At 48.2% G+C, this 20,338-nt stretch overlaps 1 long non-coding RNA gene across 1 annotated transcript; it reads right to left on the bottom strand.

Moving 5' to 3' along the window:
• Positions 1-107: 107 nt before the first annotated feature.
• LOC145509929 (uncharacterized) lies at positions 108-17,265 on the bottom strand. The gene is made up of 4 exons (XR_014056556.1): positions 17,070-17,265; positions 2,811-2,910; positions 433-574; positions 108-268 (listed from the first exon to the last, which is right to left on the bottom strand). It is a non-coding gene; the product is annotated as an uncharacterized LOC145509929 (long non-coding RNA).
• Positions 17,266-20,338: the final 3,073 nt, after the last annotated feature.

Here is a 20,338-nt window from a genome sequence, read left to right as displayed (position 1 = left end):
GTAAAATTTAAAGTCCCATAGTAAAGATAGATCTAAGTGTTTCCATCTGGGTTTTGAACCAGGGATCTTTCTTGTGGGAAGTGACAGTGATAACCGCTACAGCTACACTAGGAAAACGGACAAGAGTAACACTTCTTGAGTTTGTTATAGACAATGTTACAGAAGTTGTTACATTGTAGCTCCTGAAATGACTATTTTGTGGTTCGGTCCTCCCACGTTGATTTCCACTCTTCCTAAATGTCCATCACTCTGCCTGATGCCGGGCAAGCTAGAAGGAGGAAAATACAAAACAAAAGAATTCAATAACCCCCTCTCAACAAGCACAAGTTCAGTTCAGTTCAGTTCAGTCGCTCAGTCCTGTCCGACTCTTTGCGACCCCATGAATCGCAGCACGCCAGGCTTCCCTGTCCATCACCAACTCCCGGAGTTTACCCAAACTCATGTCCATCGAGTCGGTGATGCCATCCAGCCATCTCATCCTCTGTCGTCCCCTTCTCCTGCCCCCAATCCTTCCCAGCATCAGGGTCTTTTCCAATGACTCAACTCTTCGCATGAGGTGGCAAGCACAAACACACTATTAAAACAAAACAAGACAGAAATTGCTCTCAAACCATCCTGAAGTCAACGTTTCACTAGTTCGTCTCATAGATTCCTTATTTTAAACTCTTTCCTGTCTACAAATATTAACCCTGCTGTTCCAGCCCAAACCACTTTCTACAGTAATTTTCTGTAAAAGATCTCGCTGCTGGGTGCATAGAATTTGGAAGGGGAAAAAAAAAGTCAGGACCTAGAAAGAAGTTAATTGAAGATAATTTAAATGCGTTTTCATCTTACCTGGAGTTAACTCATTTTAGAGCATTTCTTTTTTTAAGAGACATAGTGGAAGGAAGGGAGGTAATCATAAGGATTTAGGATCAGATTACTGTAAAATCTGCTTTTTTTTTTTTTGTCCCTTGCAGGGCCAGGATTAGAAGAAGGAGAGTGAGGCACAGACCTCAGGTGCAAAAATTAAGGTGGCTCTAAAAAACTCAACAATCGAGATAAATAATATTTTAATACATTATCCTAACACATTAATATCAAATTAATGGCAAAAAGCAACCTCACAGTGGACAAAATATCAAAATCTTAAATCAAGACAGGTTTTGGCAGTGTGTTACCAAGCTGTATTGCAGTCTGAGCCAAGAACAAAAATGTGTGCCCTTCTATGTCTGGTTTTACATATTTTTAATTCCTATTTCCCCCCAGAACATCACTGAAAATATTGAAACTTAAAAGTAGGTATATTAAAATTCACAACATTAAGAACTTATAATTTTATGTTTCTGTGTTCAGTGGAAGCAAACATATCGATAACCCTTTCAGCATAGTCTCAAGGAGGGGATTTACTACTTAAAATTACTTAAAACATACTGAGGGACTTCCCTGGTGGTCCAGTGGCTAACACTCCAAACTCCCTGTGCAGGGGGCCCCGATTTGATCCCTGGTTAGGGCACTAGATCTCACATGCTGCACATAAAAGTTCCAACATGCTGCAACTAAGACACGGGACAGCAAAATATATAACTTTTTTTTTAAAATCATATTGAGAAGCACACAGTTTTCCTTTTCCTGTAGGTCTTAGTTGCAGCACACAAGATCTTTGATCTTTGTTGTGGCATGTGAACTCTTAGTCACAACAAGCGACCTGGGCCCCCTGCTTTGGGAGTATGGAATCTTAGCCACTGAACCCCCAGGGATGTCCCCTCTTCTCCTTACAAGGATCCCTTTGATTGTATTAGGCCCACTCAGGTAATGTGAAATAATCACTCCAGCTCAAGACCCTGAACTTAATCTCATCTGCAAAGTCCCTTGTGCCATGGAAGGGAGCATCTTCACAGGTTCTGGGCATTAGGATGTGGACATTGTGGGGGACATTATTCTGCCAACTACACCTCCCCCTGCCATTAAAAATTCTTCTGCAGCATCCTTTTTGACAGCTGCATAGTATTCCATCTATTCATTCATTCAACAAGTATTCACTGACTACTTATTATGTGACCATCTCTCTCATCCTCCCCCTCATGGCCCATGTGGACCAGTGTGGTCACCTGCATCCTCTCAACCCCCACAGCATGTGGTTTCTTCCAGCAGCCACTGCACCTGTGAGCACCTGACTCAGGCTCCACCCCTCCTCTGCCCACAGCCCTCCAGGACTCCCATTTTGGGGTAAAAGTCTACATCCTCCCATGGCCCATAAGGTCCTCCATGACTTGCCCCATCCTCTCCTTGCCCTCCTCTCCTTCCTCTCTCTTTCTCCCTCATTCTGCTCCAGTCACATGGGCCTGCTCGCTGTCCCTCCACCATACCAGGTATGGTCCTGCCCCAGGGACCATACAGCTTTGCAGAAGCTGTGCCTGCCACATTCTTGCACTTATTTCCAGGGCTCGCTCCTTCTTCTCCAAGTCTTGGTTTTAATGCTACCTCTGAAAAGGGGCCTTCCTTGAGCCCAGCTAACCTTAATCTTCTCCCCTAACTTTGGCAGCCATAAATTCAGTCCCTACCACGTCACTGTTCTTTCAATGACTTACCGGTCTCTGAAACAACCCCATATGTAGATCTGTTTACTTCTTTCTCCTCTGTTTACCCACTGGACTGTGAGCTTCACCAGGTCAGGGGTTTTGTTGTTGTTACTTATTTGTTTATTTGTTTGTTTAAATCTATTTTGTTCCCTACATGTCGCTATGGGCTTAGGAAACATGTGTTGAAATTATGAACAAATGAATAGCTCCTTAGAGGAGAGAAAATACTGAGAGATGGCGAGAAAATACCTGGTTATGGGGATGGAGTAACACAGGTGGGCTTCCTGGTGAAGGACAAAACCTTGCAAAGCCTGTTCTTTCCTGCATCAAGGTCTGAGAGGTCACTTATCTGCAAACAAAACAAAAACAAAAAACAACAAAAAGAAAACCTTCTTTAAAATTATTTCTTGTACTTCCCTGATGGTCCAGTGGTTAAGAATCCGCCTGCTGGGGCTTCCCTAGTGGCTCAGTAGTGAAGAGTCCACCCGCCAATGCAGGAGACTCGAGTTGGATCCCCGACCCAGGAGGATCCCACATGCTGCAGAGCAACTCAGCTCATTGACCACAACTATTGAGCCTGTGCTCTAGATCCCGGGAACTGCAACTACTGAAGCTTGGTGTCCTTGAGCCTGTGCTCCACAATGAGGGAGGCCACTGCAATAAGAAGCCTGCACAGTGCAATGAAGAGTAGCCTCTGCTTGCTGCAACTAGAGAAAAGCCCGCACAGCAGCAAAGACCCGGCACAGCCAAAAATATATAAAATTTTAAAATATTTTTAAAAAAAGGAATCTGCCTGCCAATGCAGGGGATACAGTTTCGATCCCTGGTCCAGAAAGATTCCACATGTCGCAGACAACTAAGCCCACTTGCCACAACTACTGAAGCCTGCATGCCTAGAACCTGTGCTCCGAAACAAGAGAAGCCACTAAATGAAAAGCCTACCTACCCCAACTAGAGAGTAGCCTCCACTTGCTGCAACTAGAGAAAGCCTGAGCACAGCAATGAAGACCCAGCCCAGCCAAAATATAAATAATATTTTAAAATAAAAATAAAACATTCATTTTAAAAAGCTCGTTGAAGGAATTCATTAAAAAATTATTTCTTGTGTCCTTCAAACTGACTCAAGGCAGCCAATGTGCTGTGTGATGCCCAGAAAGTTACTCCCCTTCTCTGAGTCTGTGTCCAGTAGATGTCCTTGAGGAGGATAGAAACTCAGGTACCTCGAATGGAAAAGACGATAATTCCATCTTTCCACTAGGTGTCAGCAGGAGCCCAGACCACAGGCACCCTGCAGTGTCCATACCACCCCACCATTATCCCTTCCTGCCGCACATCCCATCCGTCCTTCCAGCTCCTCACTGAGGCCCAGGTTTCTCTCCCCTAACACCCACCCCCAGTATTTGCAGAAGTGTCCCTATCCCCAAGCAGGCAGAGTCTATTCTACCAAAGTGCTCAGCCTTCCAGGGGCCTTCAGGAAGGTTGGAAGGAAGAAGAGGAAAGGAAAGAAAGAAGGGAAGTGGATAAGGATTCAATGTTTCCAGTCTGGGAAACATCTCTTGTAAAGGCTGTCTGCAACAAATCCCTTTGTACCTCCAGCAAATGTGAGCTGAGAACCTTTCTAAGAAAATGTCACATTTTACACTCTTTTAGGGGATTTCCCAAGTGGTCCAGTGGCTAAGACTCCAAACTCCCAATGCAGGGGACCCAGGTTCCATTCTTGGTCAGGGAACTAAATCCCACACTCCACAACTAAGATCTGGAGCAGCCAAGTAATAAACTCCCAACAACCCCCCAGCAGCCCCCATTTTAATGGGTGAAGAGACCCAGGCATGGAGAATTTAGTAACATGCTCAAGGAAACACAGAGAGGTTAAGTAACTTGCCCAAGGTCACACAGCTTATAAGTAGTAGATGATAGATTCAGTTGGTTCCCAGGTGGCTCAGTGGTAAAGAATCCACCTGCCAATGCAGAAGACGTGGTTTCAGTCCCTGGGTTGGGGAAGATCCCTTGGAGGAGGAAATGGCAATCCACTCCAATGTTCTTGCCTGGGAAATTCCATGGACAGAGGAGCCTGGCAGGCTACAGTCCATGGAGTCTCAAGAGTCAGACATGACTTAGTGACTAAACAACAACAACTTGATGATAGACTACAGATTCAAAGACAGGTGGTCTGGCTCCAAAGTTCATGGCACAAAACTAGACTGTAAACTACATAGATGAAGTTCAAGGTAATCAAGATGACTAAAAATAAAACAAAAGCTCATTGAACAGGAATCAGCCACTAGAACATTCGGCCTGGGCTGTACCAGGGTCATTCATGAATATATTAAGATATAGTAGACCAGGAGCTTTCTGGGCAAAAGAACAGAAACCAGGACTTCCCAAGTGGCTCAGTGGCTAAGACTCTGAACTCCCAATGCAGGGGACCCAGGTTCCATCCCTGGTCAGGGAACGAGATTCCATATGCCACAACAAAGTTCAGTGATCCCACATGTCACAACTAAGATCCAGTACAGCCAAATAAGTTTTTTTTAAAGAGCAGAAACAGCCCAGTTGTCCACCCATGGCTGTGTGATAAATGAGAAGCCCCTTTATGTTCTGAACTGGGGCAGTCTGGGGAACTGTATGGCCTATGCCAGCATTTATTAAAATAATCACAACCCAGAAAGGATACAAATGTATATGAACACGGTGGGATGTGCCCACAAAATAGCCCTGGAAGGAGCCTGTGAAATGGGCAGCAAGGGTGACTGCCTATGACCTCTGGGTGAGAGGCTCCTGGAGGCTGGGGGCTGGGGGTTTGGGCAAGACTGACTTTCTACTCCTCAGCTTGTATACAAGTTGCACCTCTATTTTGGAAACCATTCCAAACATACAGAAAAACTTGTGGGACAGAAAAATTGTGGCTCTAATGCAAAAACCTTTTTTTTTTTTTTGGCTGCACCACTTGGCAGGTGAGAGTTTAGTTCCCAGACCAGGGATCCATCACATTTTTTATTAGAAATTAGTTTACAAAAATTATGATAGTGAACTACTAGCTAATGAATTGATTAACTAGTAGTTAAATAATGGTAGTTAAGGTGCCAGGTCCTGAACTAGGTTTTTTTTATTATTATTATTATTAAATAATTTTATTTATTTATTTATTTTTGGCTGTGCCAGGTCTTCATTGCTGCACAGGCTTTCCTCTAGTCACAGAAAGCGGGGACTCTTCTCTAGTTGTGGTCGAGGGCTTCTCATTGCACTGGCCTCTCTTGTGGATCATGGGCTCTAGGGCACTTGGGCTTCAGCAGGCTCTAGAGCACAGGCTCAGTAGCTGTAGTGCACCTGCTTAGTTGCTCTGAGGCATGTGAGATCCTCCCAGACCAGGGATCGAACCCACATCTCCTGCCTTGGCAGGCAGATTTTTAACCACCAAGCCACCAGGGGAGCCCTTGAACTACATGTTTCCATAATTTCTTTATCATAACTCTCATTATGTCCATTTTAATATGGGGAAACTAGACTTGGTGATTTAAGTTACACAAGAAGCAGTTTACTGGGGAGACAGACACACAGAGAGATTAATTTCATAAACAATCTCGCTCACTTGTTTTTTGTTATTGAGAAATATTTTTAAACTATTTATTCCCTGGATGTTGGAACCACAACAGTCATGTTTGAATGAATCAATTCTTTGACTGATTACCTGGGGAGGTTTGCAGTAGCTGGGAACTCCCCTGCCCACCTTATCTTTATAATTTTCATCGATTTATGAAATGATGCCTTCTTGCCTGCAGCCCATGTGGATTCCTCCCCCCAACCCTTGCCATCTGAACACAATCCCTAGAGCTGGTGGGGGGGGTCCCATAAATTCTTTTTTTTTAGATTTTTTTTAACTGGAGTATAATTGCTTTACAATGTTGTGTTAGTATCTGCTGTACAACAATGTGTCAGCTATGTGTATACATATATCCTCTCCCTCTTGAGCCTTCCTCCCACCTACCCCCATCCCACCCCTCTAGGTCATCACAGAGCAGCGACTTGAGCTCCTTGTGCTATACACAGAAAGAGGAGTCCTTAAATTCTATCCCACCCACAACCATTACTACAACTGCAGATAACATTAATGGAAGACCTCGTAGGCACTGGGTGCACTTCTAACCTACTTCATCCTTGTGACACTGAGAGGTATGATCATTAATCCCATTGTATAGATGGGGAAACTGAGGCCCAAAGAGATGAAGTCTTCTGTCAGCCAGCTGGGGAGCACCGATTCTAACCTGGCATTCTGACTCCAGAACACATGATTCTAAACCTCTCCATGGCTAACGTAGCACCTATAAATATAGAAAGGACCTTCTCCATCAAGAGATGATGACACAGTGAGCTTGTTATTTCTGTCATGGGGATGCAGGGATGGTTGATGAGAGAAGCAGAAGCCTTGGGCTGCTGGCAGAAGCTACAGAATGGAGAGCTTTGGCACAGGAGTGCGGGGCATGTGTGGATGAGACCTGCCCCTTTCCCTGCCTCATCCCTACAGGCTCTGCCTCTCACCTCCCCGCATCTCCAGGGCACTTTACAGTCGAGGGTTATTCTTAGCTCTGCACAATCAAACCATCATTCTCTGAAGGCTAAATGTGGGGGGAGAGGGGATGTGGTGGGGGCAGGGTATAGAGAAATGTGAGAAAGCTTTTCTCTTTCCCCAGATCTGCCTCCCCGACCCTCACACACACACGCACACATATACACTCACACACACACACACACACACACACATCCTACTGGAGTTTCCCCAGGACTATGCTCTTCTCTCACTCTCTCTTGGGCAGCCTGGTGAACTCAGTCTCACTGTGTACCACTGGGCAGGTGGTTTTCCATCTCTGAGCCTCAACTTTCTCATCTATGAAATGGAGATGATAAAAATAGTGCTCCCTCATGGAGGGTCGTGTGTGTGTGTGTGTGTGTGTGTGTGTGCGCGCGCGCGCGCGCACTCACTCGTGTTCAACTCTTTGTGACCCTATGGACTGCAGCCTATCAGTCTGTTTTCTGTCCATGGGATTCTCCAGGAAAGAATACTGGAGCGGGGTGCTATTTCACTCTCCAAGGGATCTTCCCAACTCAGGGATCAAACCCAAGTTTCTTGCATCTCTTTGTTGGCAGGCAGGTTCTTTACCACTAGCGCCGCCTGGGAAGCTGTGAGGAGTTCACAGCAAAGAAGTGCAGGAAGGGTTTCCTACCGCAGACCCCTGGCTCCTGGTGAGTCAGTGGAGACATTTTTCCTGTTGCTCAGCTCAGTCCCCTCCCCACTTGTGCCCTGACCTGTCCCCCCTCATGAAGAGAAACACCTTTGGCTCCAGACTGTCCCTCGGACATCTCCTTGTCGTTTCTGCATCTCCCCAAGCCTTGCCTACCTATCTGAGCATGGCTCTGTCCACGGTACACAGCCTGTGGTATTCAGGAAGGACATTAACTGTGTGAATGAATGAATGAATGAATCTTTCGTGACTTCCTTCTAGAAATCTCTTTCCTTTAGCCAACTTGCCCACGAATCTACTACATTCAAAGTTCATCCCCAGGACCCCTGGCGGTCTGGTGTCTAAGACTCCTTGATCCCAATCCAGGAGGCCCAGGTTTGATCCTTGCTTAGGGAGCTAGATCTCACATGCCACAACTAAAGATCCCACATGCTGCAACTAAGACCCTGTGCAGTCAAGTAAATAAATACTTAAAAGCAAAAACAACCCCCCTAAAACAAAGTCCATTCCCTAAGGCAAGTTCATCCTCTAAGTTATTATAGCATAGTGATTAGGAACACGGGCATTGAATCCCTAAAGCCTTGGTTCAAATCTCAACCTTGCGCACATCCCCCACCTCTTTTTTTTTTTGGCAGCACCATGCAGCCTGTGGGATCTTGGTTTCTGACCAGGGATAAAACCCACACCTCCTACCATAGGAACTCAGAGTCCTGATCACTGGACATTGGACCTCCAGGGAATTGCCTCAACCTTGCCCCTTAATTGCTGTGTGACATCAGATAGGTGTCTGACCCTCTCTGTGCTTAAAGCCATCACCAGGAGTGGTTTCATGTCAGGGTTAATTTATGTGAGGGGAGGAGTACCCAGTCTGGTGGGTCCACAGTCCTTTCCCAGATTCCCAGACCTTGACCTTGAATTGGGGAAGGATGGAGTAAGAGAGATTCCACTAAAGAATGGGGCCCACTGGTGTGTCTAGGACATGGTGGGGTGCTGATTTGAGCAAGCTGCTGCTGCCCACACCCAACCCAAGGTGCAGGGGAGACAGATGGGCACCAGCTCCTGGGAACCCATGCTATAACCATTTCCTAGATGGTTGAAATGGAGAAGGCAATGGCATCCCACTCCAGTACTTTTGCCTGGAAAATCCCATAGATGGAGGAGCCTGGTAGGCTGCAGTCTATGGGGTCGCAAGAGTCGGACACAACTGAGCGACTTCACTTTCACTTTTCTCTTTCATGCATTGGAGAAGGAAATGGCAACCCACTCCAGTGTTCTTGCCTGGAGAATCCCAGGGATGGGAAAGTCTGGTGGGCTGCCGTCTATGAGGTCGCACAGAGTCGGACACGACTGAAGCAACTTCGCAGCAGCAGCAGATGGTTGAAAGGAGATCCAACAAGGCCATCCTAAAGGAAATCAGTCCTGAATATTCATTGGAAGGACTGATGCTGAAGCTGAAACTGCAATACTTTGGCCACCTGATGCAAAGAACTGACTCATTGGAAAAGACCCTGATCTTGGGAAAGATTGAAGGCAGGAGGAGGAGACGACAGAGGGTGAGATGGCTGGATGGCATCACCGATGCAATGAACATGAGTTTGAGTAAACTCTGGGAGTTGGTGATGGACGAGGAGGCCTGGTGTGCTGCAGTCCATGGGGTCGCAAAGAGTCGAACACGACTGAGCAACTGAACAGAACTGAACTGAGATGGCAAAACTGAGGCATGGAGGCCCTGTCTGTTTTCCTGCCTTCCCCTGGCTGTGGGAAGGGAGAGGAACAGAGCAGCTGGGGGAAGGGTGGAAGCAGGATGAAGGGACGCATGAGACAAAGGAGGGTTGGGGTCTATTTATTAGCTGTAATCGCTGTCTCCGGGGCTGAATTAGACCAAATTACAGCAGCCCGCCCTTAAGGACAGCCGGCTTCCAGCATTGTCTGCGGGAGTAAGCAGACAGCAGCGGGAGCGGGCGGTGGCTGGGGGGCCTCCTGTCGACAATGAAGCCCCCCAATTAGCCAGGCAGGGAGGCGGGAGAGCGGCAGCCGGGCCCCACCTCACAGGGCTGTGCAGAGTCCCAATGAATTCAGCTCCACAAAAGCCAATTAAAGATGGCAGGGGGCCGAGTGGGCCGAGGAGGAAGGAGGAGGGAAGTGGGGTAGGGGACCATGTGATCCAGGGTGGGGGCACCTGGGCTGGGACTCCCAGGCCCACAGGGACCTGTGCAGTGGGGGCAGTTGAATGACTCCTGCAAAGCACAGAAGGAGCCAAATTCTGTCCTTGGCCAGGCCTATTCCCTCAGATCTGATTAGGAAGACAGGGATGCCCTGGGGACCTGGAAGGGCAACAGGGCCCCTTGGGGAAAGGTACACAGGACAGTCTTGGGAAGTGCACACACACATACACACACACACACACACACCTCTGAACAGGCCACTGGCTTTCCTTGGTCAACGAGGGTCAGCTGGTCAGTCCCTTTGGTCATTAGCTGGTGGGCTTTGGGGTCCGCTCCTTCAGGCTGGGATGGGGGGTGGGAAGGACTCTCCCAAGGGGAAGCAGGCAAGGCCTCCTGGAAGCTCTCCATGATTGCTGCAGGCTCTCTCTGGGGAGTCTTCAATCCTGGGTGCTGTCCGCTCCCCACTCTCTGTGATCCTCTGTTTCAGACCCCCTCCCATTCTCTGAACTCCTCTCTGACTTCCCCTCTCTCTCTGTGCCCCCTCCACTCTGAGTCCCCTCTGTTTCCAGAGCCCCTTCCCTCCTCTTCCTCTTCTGCTTGAACACCTCACCACCACCACCAGCTTCCCTCCCTGGGATCCTAAAGATGGGAGTCCTCAGCCTGGCCTAGCTTGAGAGGCCCCACGATCCTTCCTCGGCCAGGTTTTGGGGATTTTGAGGGAGATGGCTCCCATCAATTTCCCCTTCTCGGTGTCAGAGCAGGCCACTTGTGGGTCTGCAGTCCACACTTGGTGGGTGAGATGGGATGGGGGCTGCCATTTACCACACTGTGACTGTCAGCCGTGGGTGAGTCCTCCTGGGGATTCAGTGGTGGGGGCAGAGGAACTCCGAAGTGAATGAGTGTGTGTGAGGCATCAGCTGCTGCCATGGGGACCCCACACCCAAGGAGGTGCCTTCTGTGCCAACATACGCCCAGCACTGGCTGCCAGGGAGACGCAGAGACTCCAAGACAAGAGACAGAGAGACAGGGGGAAAGCTGGGAGACCCAGGGTGGGGGAGAGAGACTGGGTGAAAGGAGAAAGGATGCACGCCTGGCCATAAGGCCAAACTGCTGCATCCACGCAGGGCTCTCACGTGCATGCACACACACATCGCAGCGCCCTCTCACCCATGCTCTGTGCCCAGGTGCCTAGATTTTGGGTCTTGCTGCTTCTCCCCTTTCCCTGATCAGCATCAGTGTCTGATGATCTCATGGGCATTCTGCAGCCACCCACGTATTCAAAGCACATACTAGGGACCTGGGACATGTCTGTCTCCATCCATTGCTTTCTCTCTAATCCCTCTCTGTTTCTCTCTCTTTCCTTGCTTCTTTCTCTTTGTCCCTGTCCCCACCTCCCTGCTTTGACCACATCATGGGGCATACAGCTTAGTTCCCTCACCAGGGATGGAACCCATGCCCCTGCAGTTGAAGCAAGCAGTCTTAACCACCGGACCACCAGGAAGTCCCTCTCGCTGCCCTTTTATTCCTACCTTGCCTCTGTCTCTCCCCATCTCTGGCGCCCTGTCCTGAATTCTCAACCCAGACTGCTAGGTGCTAGGGATCACAGGAGGTGACATTCAAGCACACAGCTGTGTCACAAGAAGCAGCCTCCATGACTATCTGGAGGTGGGGCTGGAGCCAGATGACCTGGCTTCAAATTTAGCCCAAATGACTTCAACACTCCATGCAGTATCTTCCCCATCTATAAAATGGGTATAATAAGCATTGCTGTTTAGTCTCTAAGTCATGTCCAACTTTTTGAGACCCTATGAGCTGTAGCCCACCAGGCTCCTCTGTCCATGGGGATTCTCCAGGCAAGAATACTGGAGTGGGTTGCCATGCCCTCCTCCAGGGATCGAACCTGTCTGCATTGCAGGCAGATTCTTTACCATCTGAGCCACCAGGGAAGCCTGAGAATACTGGAGCGGGTAGCCTACCCCTTCTCCAGGGGATCTTCCCGACCCAGGAATCAAACTGGGGTCTCCTGCATTGCAGGTGGATTTTTTACCAGCTGAGCTACCAGGGAATCCCCATGTCCAAAGGATATCAGGAGGGAAAGGCAGTCCATGCAGACAAGCTCTTTGAGGCAGATCAAGTGCCCGATGTACACTGAATGCTGTCATCACGGTGATGATTATGAGTTGGATCCTCATGGTGATGGGACATGGAAAGATTTTAGGTGAGGGAGGACAGGACCACACTTCCCATTTGAAAGATTTCCCAGGAGCCCTCTGGGGGAGCCCCAGAGTGTTCCACACAACCAGCTGGGTGGTGGTTACAACGTCTATACACATGTATGGTCTCAGTGCGCTGAACACGCAAGATTTGTCTGCTTCACATGAGCAGGTGATGTCTCCATCCAAAGTAGAAGAAATACCACTAAAGGTATTCCTTCATACAAAGAGAGCTGCTTGGCACCAGAGAGAAGATGGGAGTAGTGTCCCTAGAACCTCAATGTCCTTGCCTTGTTTGGTTACTTCTATGTCCCCAATTCTGAGTTTGGGGGGGTGGTGTTGGAAGTGTCAGAAACCCATACTGCAGGAGGAGCCTAGAAGCCTGGAGCCGTGAAGCCAGGCTCCTTTCCTGACTGTGTTGCCTATGATCTGGGGCCATCTGTCCACACGCCCCATTTCCCTGCTTGCACTGCCCCCAGCCCAGAAACTCGGGCCCATCTTGGCCAGAGGAGTCAGGTCCAGGGCTCTAGGGGAATCAGGCTATGGAGAATAGGTGAAGGGTCCTCCTTTCTGCCTTTTTGAATCTAAAATGCTAACATTGCTAAGATTTCATTGTTCCCAACACAGGGGGCCCGGGTGCAATCCCCCTGGTCAGGGAACTAGATCCCACCTGCCACAACTAAAAATCAAGCATGCTGCAACAAAGATTGAAGATCATGTGTGCCTCAGGTAAGACCCAGTGCGGCTAAATAAATAAATAAATATTTTTAAAAGTTAACCCTATGTAGTGGGTTCGATGTGTCCCCCTCAAGATTTGTAGCCACCTTGAACCTCCAAGTGTGACCATTTTTTGGAAATTAGGTCTTTGCAGATGTAATTAGTTGAGACGAGGTCATGCTGGATTTGGGATGGGCCCTGGATCCAAGGGCCTGGTGGCTCAGGTGGTAAAGAATCTGCCTACAATACAGGAGACCCAGGTTCGATCCCTAGGTCTGATCTCTGGGTCAGGAAGATCCCCTGGAGGAGGAAATGGCAACCCACTCCAGTATTCTTCTCTGGAGAATTCCAAGGACAGAGGAGCCTGAAGGCAGGCTAGACTCCATGGGGTTGCAAAGAGTTGGACACAACCGCAAATCCAATGACTAGTGTCCTTCTAATAGGAGGGGACCCTAAGGGAGACACAGAGGAGAAGATGATGTTAAGTTGGAGGCAGGGATTTGAGAGGTCCTTCTATATACCGAGGAACACCGAGGATTTGGGGAAAGCACCAAAAGTTAGGAGAAAGGAGTGGGCCAATTTCTCCCCCATGTCCTCCAGAAAGAACCAACTTTTCTGGCGCCTTAATGTAGGATTTCCGGTCCCCAGAGCTGTGAGAGGAGACATTTCTGTTGTTGTAAGCCACCGAGTTTGGGATCATTTGTTACAGCAGCCACAGGAGATGAATACACCGTTTTCCCCTAAAGTCATAGATATTTGTACTAATAGAATCTTTAGGAAATACAGATTTTATTTGTTTATTTATTTCAAAATTTTAAAATTATTTATTTGGCTTTGCCAGGTCTTGGTTGTGGAATTGTAGCAAGGGATCTTTTTTTTTTTTTAATTGTGTCATGTGCGATTTTTAGCTGTAGCATGCAAACTCTTAGTTGTAGCATGTAGGATCTAGTTCCCTGACAAGGGATTGAACCTGGGCCCCTTGCATTGCGAATGGAGAATCTTAGCCACTGGACCACCAGGGAGGTCCCAGATTTGACTTAGAAATAAAGCTGGGCACACCTGAGCTCCCAGCCTAGCCCCTGTCTCTAGCTGGGTGTCCCCGAGGATAAGTCATTTCACCTCTCTGAGCCTCAGTTTCCTCATCTGCAAAATGGGATAACCATGCCTGCTGCAGGGGGCGGTTGTCCAGATTAAATAAGATTAACCATGTACTAAAGGGCTTGGTGGAGAAGGCAATGGCACCCCACTCCAGTACCCTTGCAAATCCCATGGACAGAGGAGCCTGGTAGGCTACAGTCCATGGGGTCGCTAAGAGTCGGACACGACTGAGCGACTTCACTTTCACTTTTCCCTTTCATGCACTGGAGAAGGAAATGGCAACCCACTCCAGTGTTCTTGCCTGGAGAATCCCAGGGACGGCGGAGCCTGGTGGGCTGCCGTCTATGGGGTTGCACAGAGTGGGACACAACTGAAGCGGCTTAGCAGCAGCAGCAGCAGCAAAGGGCTTGGTGATGAGAACACAGCAAACACTCAGATAGTAATAAAAGCTTAAAGTCTACAGCTGACAGACACTGAGGTAAGCACACTTTAAAAATAAATGTTAACTATCATTATTACCAGCTATTCCCAGAAGAAAATAGCCGGCACTCCTGATTCCACTTTCCACTGGTAACTTCCCCCCCACCACACTGGTAACTTTTTGGTGAGCATTCCTTTAGATGAAAAACAAACAAACCATATTCCAGCACCATATGTGGGCTATTTGAACAAACCAATCATGCAAAAATGTTAACCAGCTCTAACAGGCTCCTAGTCCACACTATTAAGTTTATTAAAGACTATTGCTAGCTTTTAGAAGAGTGGTGATAATACTGGGATTACATTTTTTTTTTCAAGAATCCTTATCTTTTATAGACCATTAGGGTATTTTTAAATGAGATGTAATGCCTGGGAATAGCCACAAAGGCTTCCCAGGTGGGTCAGTGGTAAGGAATCCACCTGCCAATGCAGAAGAAATGGATTCGATTCTTGGGTAGAAGATCCCCTAGAGTAGAAAATGGCAACACACTCCAGTATTCTTGCCCGGAAAATCCCTTGGACAGAGGAGCCTAGTGGGCTATAGTCCATGGTGTTGCAAAAGAGTTGGACACAACTTAGCAATTAAACAACAAATAGCCACAAATTTGAGACAGGGACAGGGAACAGGAACTCACTATTCTGTCCTCTTCCTTTAGCATGTGTTTTGAAAGTTCCCCAAATCAAATGCTTTTAAAATGCCATGACCCAAGGACTTCCCTGGTGTTCCAGTGGTTAAGACCTTTCCCTCTAATGCAGAGGGTATCGGTTAGATCCCTGGTTAGGGAGCTAAGATCTCACATGCCTCAAGGCCAGAAAAAAACCAAAAAAACCACAACTCATAAAAGAGAAACAATATTGTAACAAGTTCAATAAAGACTGTTAAAAAACATGGTCCACATTAAAAAAAAAAAGAAAAAAAACTTTTAAAAATGCCATGACTGTCTTTTTACTCCTATGTAATATTATTTGACGAAGAGAAAAGGGAATTTATGTTCATATAAAGACTTGTGTTCATGAGGTTCTCAATCCTTTGGCCACCTGATTTGAAGAGCCAACTCACTGGAAAAGACCCTGATGCTGGGAAAGATTGAAGACAGGAAGAGAAGTGGGCAACAGAGGATGAAATGGTTAGACAGCATCACTGACTCAGTGGGCATGAGTTTGAGAAAACTCTGGGAGATAGTGAAGGACAGGAAAGCCTGGCATGCTGCAGTATATGGGGTTGCAGAGTCGGACACAACTTAGCAACTGAACAACAAAAAAGACTTGTATGCAAATGTTCATAGAAGCTTTATTCATAACCAACTGCTGTATTGTTAAAAAAAGAAAAAAAAAAGTATCTGGTCTTTGTCCCAGGTTCCTGAAAGATAACCTCTAGATCCTTGGGTTTTCCATGAACAACAGAAGTGTCGATTGTTGACGGTGGGGCTTGACCACATCTGAGTTTATGCAAATGAGATGACTCAGGATGGGGACTGGTCATTCAGGAAACACTGACTGACCTTAAGGGATGGGAGGGGAGGGTGGCTGGAGATTAAGTTCAGTCTCACAGCCAATGATTCGATCATTCATACCTATGTAATGAAACTCCAATTAAAACTCTGAGCACCGAAGCTTGGTAGAGCTTTTTGGTTGGTTAATGACTCGGAAGTGAGGACAGTCTTGTTGGCTACTGTGCCCTTAACTTATAGGGTCTGCCTTAACTCCAAGTGGTTAGTGTCAGAACTGTATTGTACTGTATCACAAAAAGCCTAGGAATGACAGAGATGTCGTCCTAGGTAAATGGAGAGATTGTAGTACATCCACACAATGGAATACTATGCACTAAGAAAAAAGAAGAAACTATACATCCACACAACACGTGGATGAATCTCATACAGTTATCCATAGTGAAATGAACCAGACAAAAACAGTACAGATGGTTGGTTTCCATTTACAAAAGACTCCAGAAAGTGTAAACTCATTTTAGTGCATTTTAGTGACAGATGACAGGTCAGTGGCTGGCTGTGAATTGGGAGGGGGGGGCGGGTAGGAGGGAGTGATGACAAAGGACAGGAGGAAACTTTTGGGGGTGATAGATGTGTTCACTGTTTTGATGGTGGTGATGTCAATACCTAGCAAGTTGTACACTTTAAAAAAAAATCACTTCATTGTTTGTTTTTCGGTTAAATAGTAATCTTTTTTTATAATTTTATTTATTTATTTATTTATTTTTGGCTGTGCTGGGTCTTCATTGCTTTCAGGGCTTTCTCTAGGTGTGGATAGCAGGGGCTACTTTTTATTGCAGAGCTTGGGCTTCTCATGCAGTAGATTCTCTTGTTTTAGAACATGGGCTCTAGGGTGCATGCACTCAGTAGTTGTGGCTCCCAGACTCTAGAGCATAGACTCAATAGTTGCGGCTCACCAGCTTAGTTGCTCCAAGACCTGTGGGATCTTTCCTGACTAGGGATCAAACCCATGTCTCCTACATTGGCAAGTGGATTCTTTACCACTGAACCACCAGGGAAGCCCTGTAAGTTGTACACTTTAAATGCAGCTCATTCTATGTCAATTATACCACAAGATAGCTGTTTAAAACTGTATCCATCAGGGACTTACCTGGCAGTCCAGTGGTTAAGACTTCGTGCTTCCAATACTGGGGTCGAGGGTTCAATCCCCAGTTGAGGAACCAGGATCCCACATGCTATGTGGCCAAAAAAGAAATGCATCCGTTGGTTCTTTCTTTGTCCACCAGTAAATAATTATTGAGCACCTGCTGTGTGCCAGTCTCTCTCTTTGGAGCTAGGGGACATAGCTGTGAACACGAGAGATCAAGACACCTGCCCATGTGATAATTTAGCTGGGGAATATAGACAGCAATAATGCAATTTAAATACACGTTCTTTGGGGGCTTTTTTTTGGGCCACAGTAAGCAGCAAGCAGGATCTCAGTTCCCTGACCAGGGACAAGGATGGAACCTGTGCCCCCTGCACTAGAAGCACAGAGTCCCAGCCACTGGACCACTGCCAGGGAATTCCCTGGATACACATTCTTTATAGAGTCAATCCTCATTATTTTCAGGCTTGAAAATGAAAGTGTTAGTCACTCAGTCATGTTAGACTCTTTGTGACTTCATGGACTGTAGCCTGCCAGGCTCCTCTGTCTATGGGATTCTCCAGGCAAGAATACTGGAGTGGATAGCCATTCCCTTCTCCAGGGGATCTTCCCGACCTAGGGATCAAACCCAGATCTTCTACATTGCAGGCAGATTCTTTACTCTCTGAGCCATACGGAAGATCCATTTTCAGGTTTGGTATATGCAAAATCACCTTGTTGCTAACATTTTTTTGTAACTCCAAAGCAAATACGTTTGACTTTCATGGTCATTCCTGGACATGTGCAGAATGGTGGGAAATATGTCACCACCATGCATTTTCCCTGCTGAGGCTGGACCAGGTGATTCCTGTCTTCTGATTTCACTCAACAAGTGTCGTTCGGGGGGTGATTTGAGTGCCATATTTTCTGCGTCATTGGTGGTGGTGGTGGCAGTGGTGGCTTGGTTGTCTAAAATGGCTCCAAGCGAACCAGTGGCACTCAGAGATGGGAGCAGGGGTGGGATGCAGCTCCTGGGATGGGGACCCCACCCGAGGAAGAGGGATGGAGGAAGATGAAGATCCAGTTTAGGCAAAGGTGAGTCTCAGAACGGCCCCACCCTACCACCCACTCCAAACATCTACCTAGGACACATGGAACCACACACCTGTGAGCTCATGGCTCATGCCGGCATGTGGGCAAAGGTACACATGCAAATGCGGGCACACCAGTCACCTGCATTCACGCACGCACACACACATTTCTCTGCAGATTCTTCAAAATCAAAGACCCTGTGAGAAACCAGCTCAGTCCAGTGGCCTCTCTGCCTCCTCCTGGCTGGGACTCCAGGCCATTTGTGTAAATGTGTGTGTGTGTGTGTGTGTGTGTGTGTGTGTGTGACAGAAAGACACAGAAGGGGTAGGACCCAGCAGAGAAGCAGAGGCAGGCAGGCACAGGGATACGCAGAGGGCGGGAGGCCCTCCCTCTGTCCCATGGCTGAGTTGGCATCATGCCACAGTCCTCACATCAGGCCTGGCAAAGGAGGTTCTTTCTGACGGAGTTTTCTAGAAAAGAAGGTGTGTGTGTTAGTCACTCAGTCGTGTCCGACTCTGCATCCCCATGGACGGTAACCCACCATGCTCCGTCCATGGAATTCTCGAGGCAAGAATACTGGACTGGGTTGCCGTTTCCTTCTCCAGGGGATCCTCCTGAACCAGGGACCGAAGCTGGAGGCCTAGAAAGGCCTAGGGGTTGCCCAGCTATTCATGGTGTGGCTGGGGGCATTTGAAAATAGAGGCTAAGGTTAGACCATCAGTTCTGCTGGTCTGGGAAGCACATACTCTTTTTCGTCTCCTTTGGCCACACTTCATGTGGAACTTCCCTGACCAGGGACCAGACCTGCACCCCCTGCAGTGGAGGTGCAGAGTCTTAACCACTGGAGTCCCAGGGAAGTCCCAGGGTGGCACACACTTTATCCTCTTTTTAAATGGTTTCACATAAAAATCCAGATCTTGGGCTTCTCTGGAAAAAATGGTTGGATCTGGCCGAGCTAGACTTGCTGTTCTGTGGTGACACATGGCCGTGAGCAGAGGCTGGGGTGAGACGTGGCTGGCTGTGGTTGTACCTGTCGTTTGTCTCTGATGCTGCCACTTCTGCACGTGTCCGCAGGTTTGTGAATCTGTGGGTCTGTATAGCATGGATTGTGCCTGACCATGGTGTGAGGATGTGTGACGGGGGATTTGTGGACCATGTATATGGGATGTGGTCACCGTGTCTTGTCCATGCTCCCGCAGCCCCCAAGTGGGTGTCTGGTTGTGTGTGAGAGGTTTCCTCATGAGCGCCCCTCCTTTTCAGTTCCCCACATGTCTCAGTGCTCTGTGTGAGCATGAGTGCGCGCGTGACCTGTACAACCATGACCATCGGTGAGGGTCTGCGCCTGTCCTGGTGCATGGGTATGCTGATGACATCTGTGATCGTAAGGGGTGGGGGATGGGGGTGTGTGGTGTCCCTGAGTGGAAACCTGTGGGTGGCGCTCTCTGGGGTGTGCAAGCTGTGTGTACAAGGATGGCCCTGCTCCTGGGGTCCAGGGTCCAGCCCAGTGCCGTCTTCCAGGACCTGCCAGGCCTGAGATGAAGAGGCTTTCTCCTCCTTTCCTCCCTCCTCTCCGCTTCCTTCCCCTCTCTCTCCTGCCCCCCTCCCTCTCCCCATCACTCCCCCCTTGCTCCCAGTCCCCGGTTGCTCCCTCTCTCCCCTCTCTCAGCCCTCTGTCTGAAAGCAGCAGGGGAGAAGTGGCCACAGGCTGCTATCAGCTCCAATAGGCTTAAGTGGCCCATTTCCTGGGCCGGCTGGGTGCCCACTGCAGACACCATTAGGGTAATGAGCCCACAGCTCCTCCCAGGCCCCAGCACCCTGGCAACCAAGGAGGGGGTGTCCCCAGGCCCACAGGGCTGCTGTTCCCTCCTGTGTGCACTGGGGGATGGGAACAGAGAGGAGGGGAAGGACAGCCCCAGAGAGAGGCAGACACGGAGGACAAAGATGCTCACGGGGTCACATAGGGCAGAAAAGCAGAGACAGAGGCAGAGAGAAAGAGAGCAGGAGAGCCAGAGACACAAAAGTTCAGAGATGGAGAGATAGAGGGAGACGGAGGGGAAGAGACAAAGAAGCTGAAGACAGACTGCAAGTCTGGTGGGGAGGGACAGAGTGGAAAGATAAAGGCAGACAAAAATGGACAGACACACAGAGTCTCCAAGGGGGAGAGCCCCAGAGGACCAAGAGAAAAAAGGCAGAGAGAATGA

This window comes from Giraffa tippelskirchi, chromosome 6 (assembly GCF_054371585.1).
Source record: "Giraffa tippelskirchi isolate mGirTip1 chromosome 6, T2T-mGirTip1v1.2.pri, whole genome shotgun sequence".
NCBI lineage: Eukaryota > Metazoa > Chordata > Mammalia > Artiodactyla > Giraffidae > Giraffa > Giraffa tippelskirchi.
The sequence above is the reverse complement of the archived record's forward strand: the minus strand, read 5'-3'. Positions and strand labels throughout refer to the sequence as shown.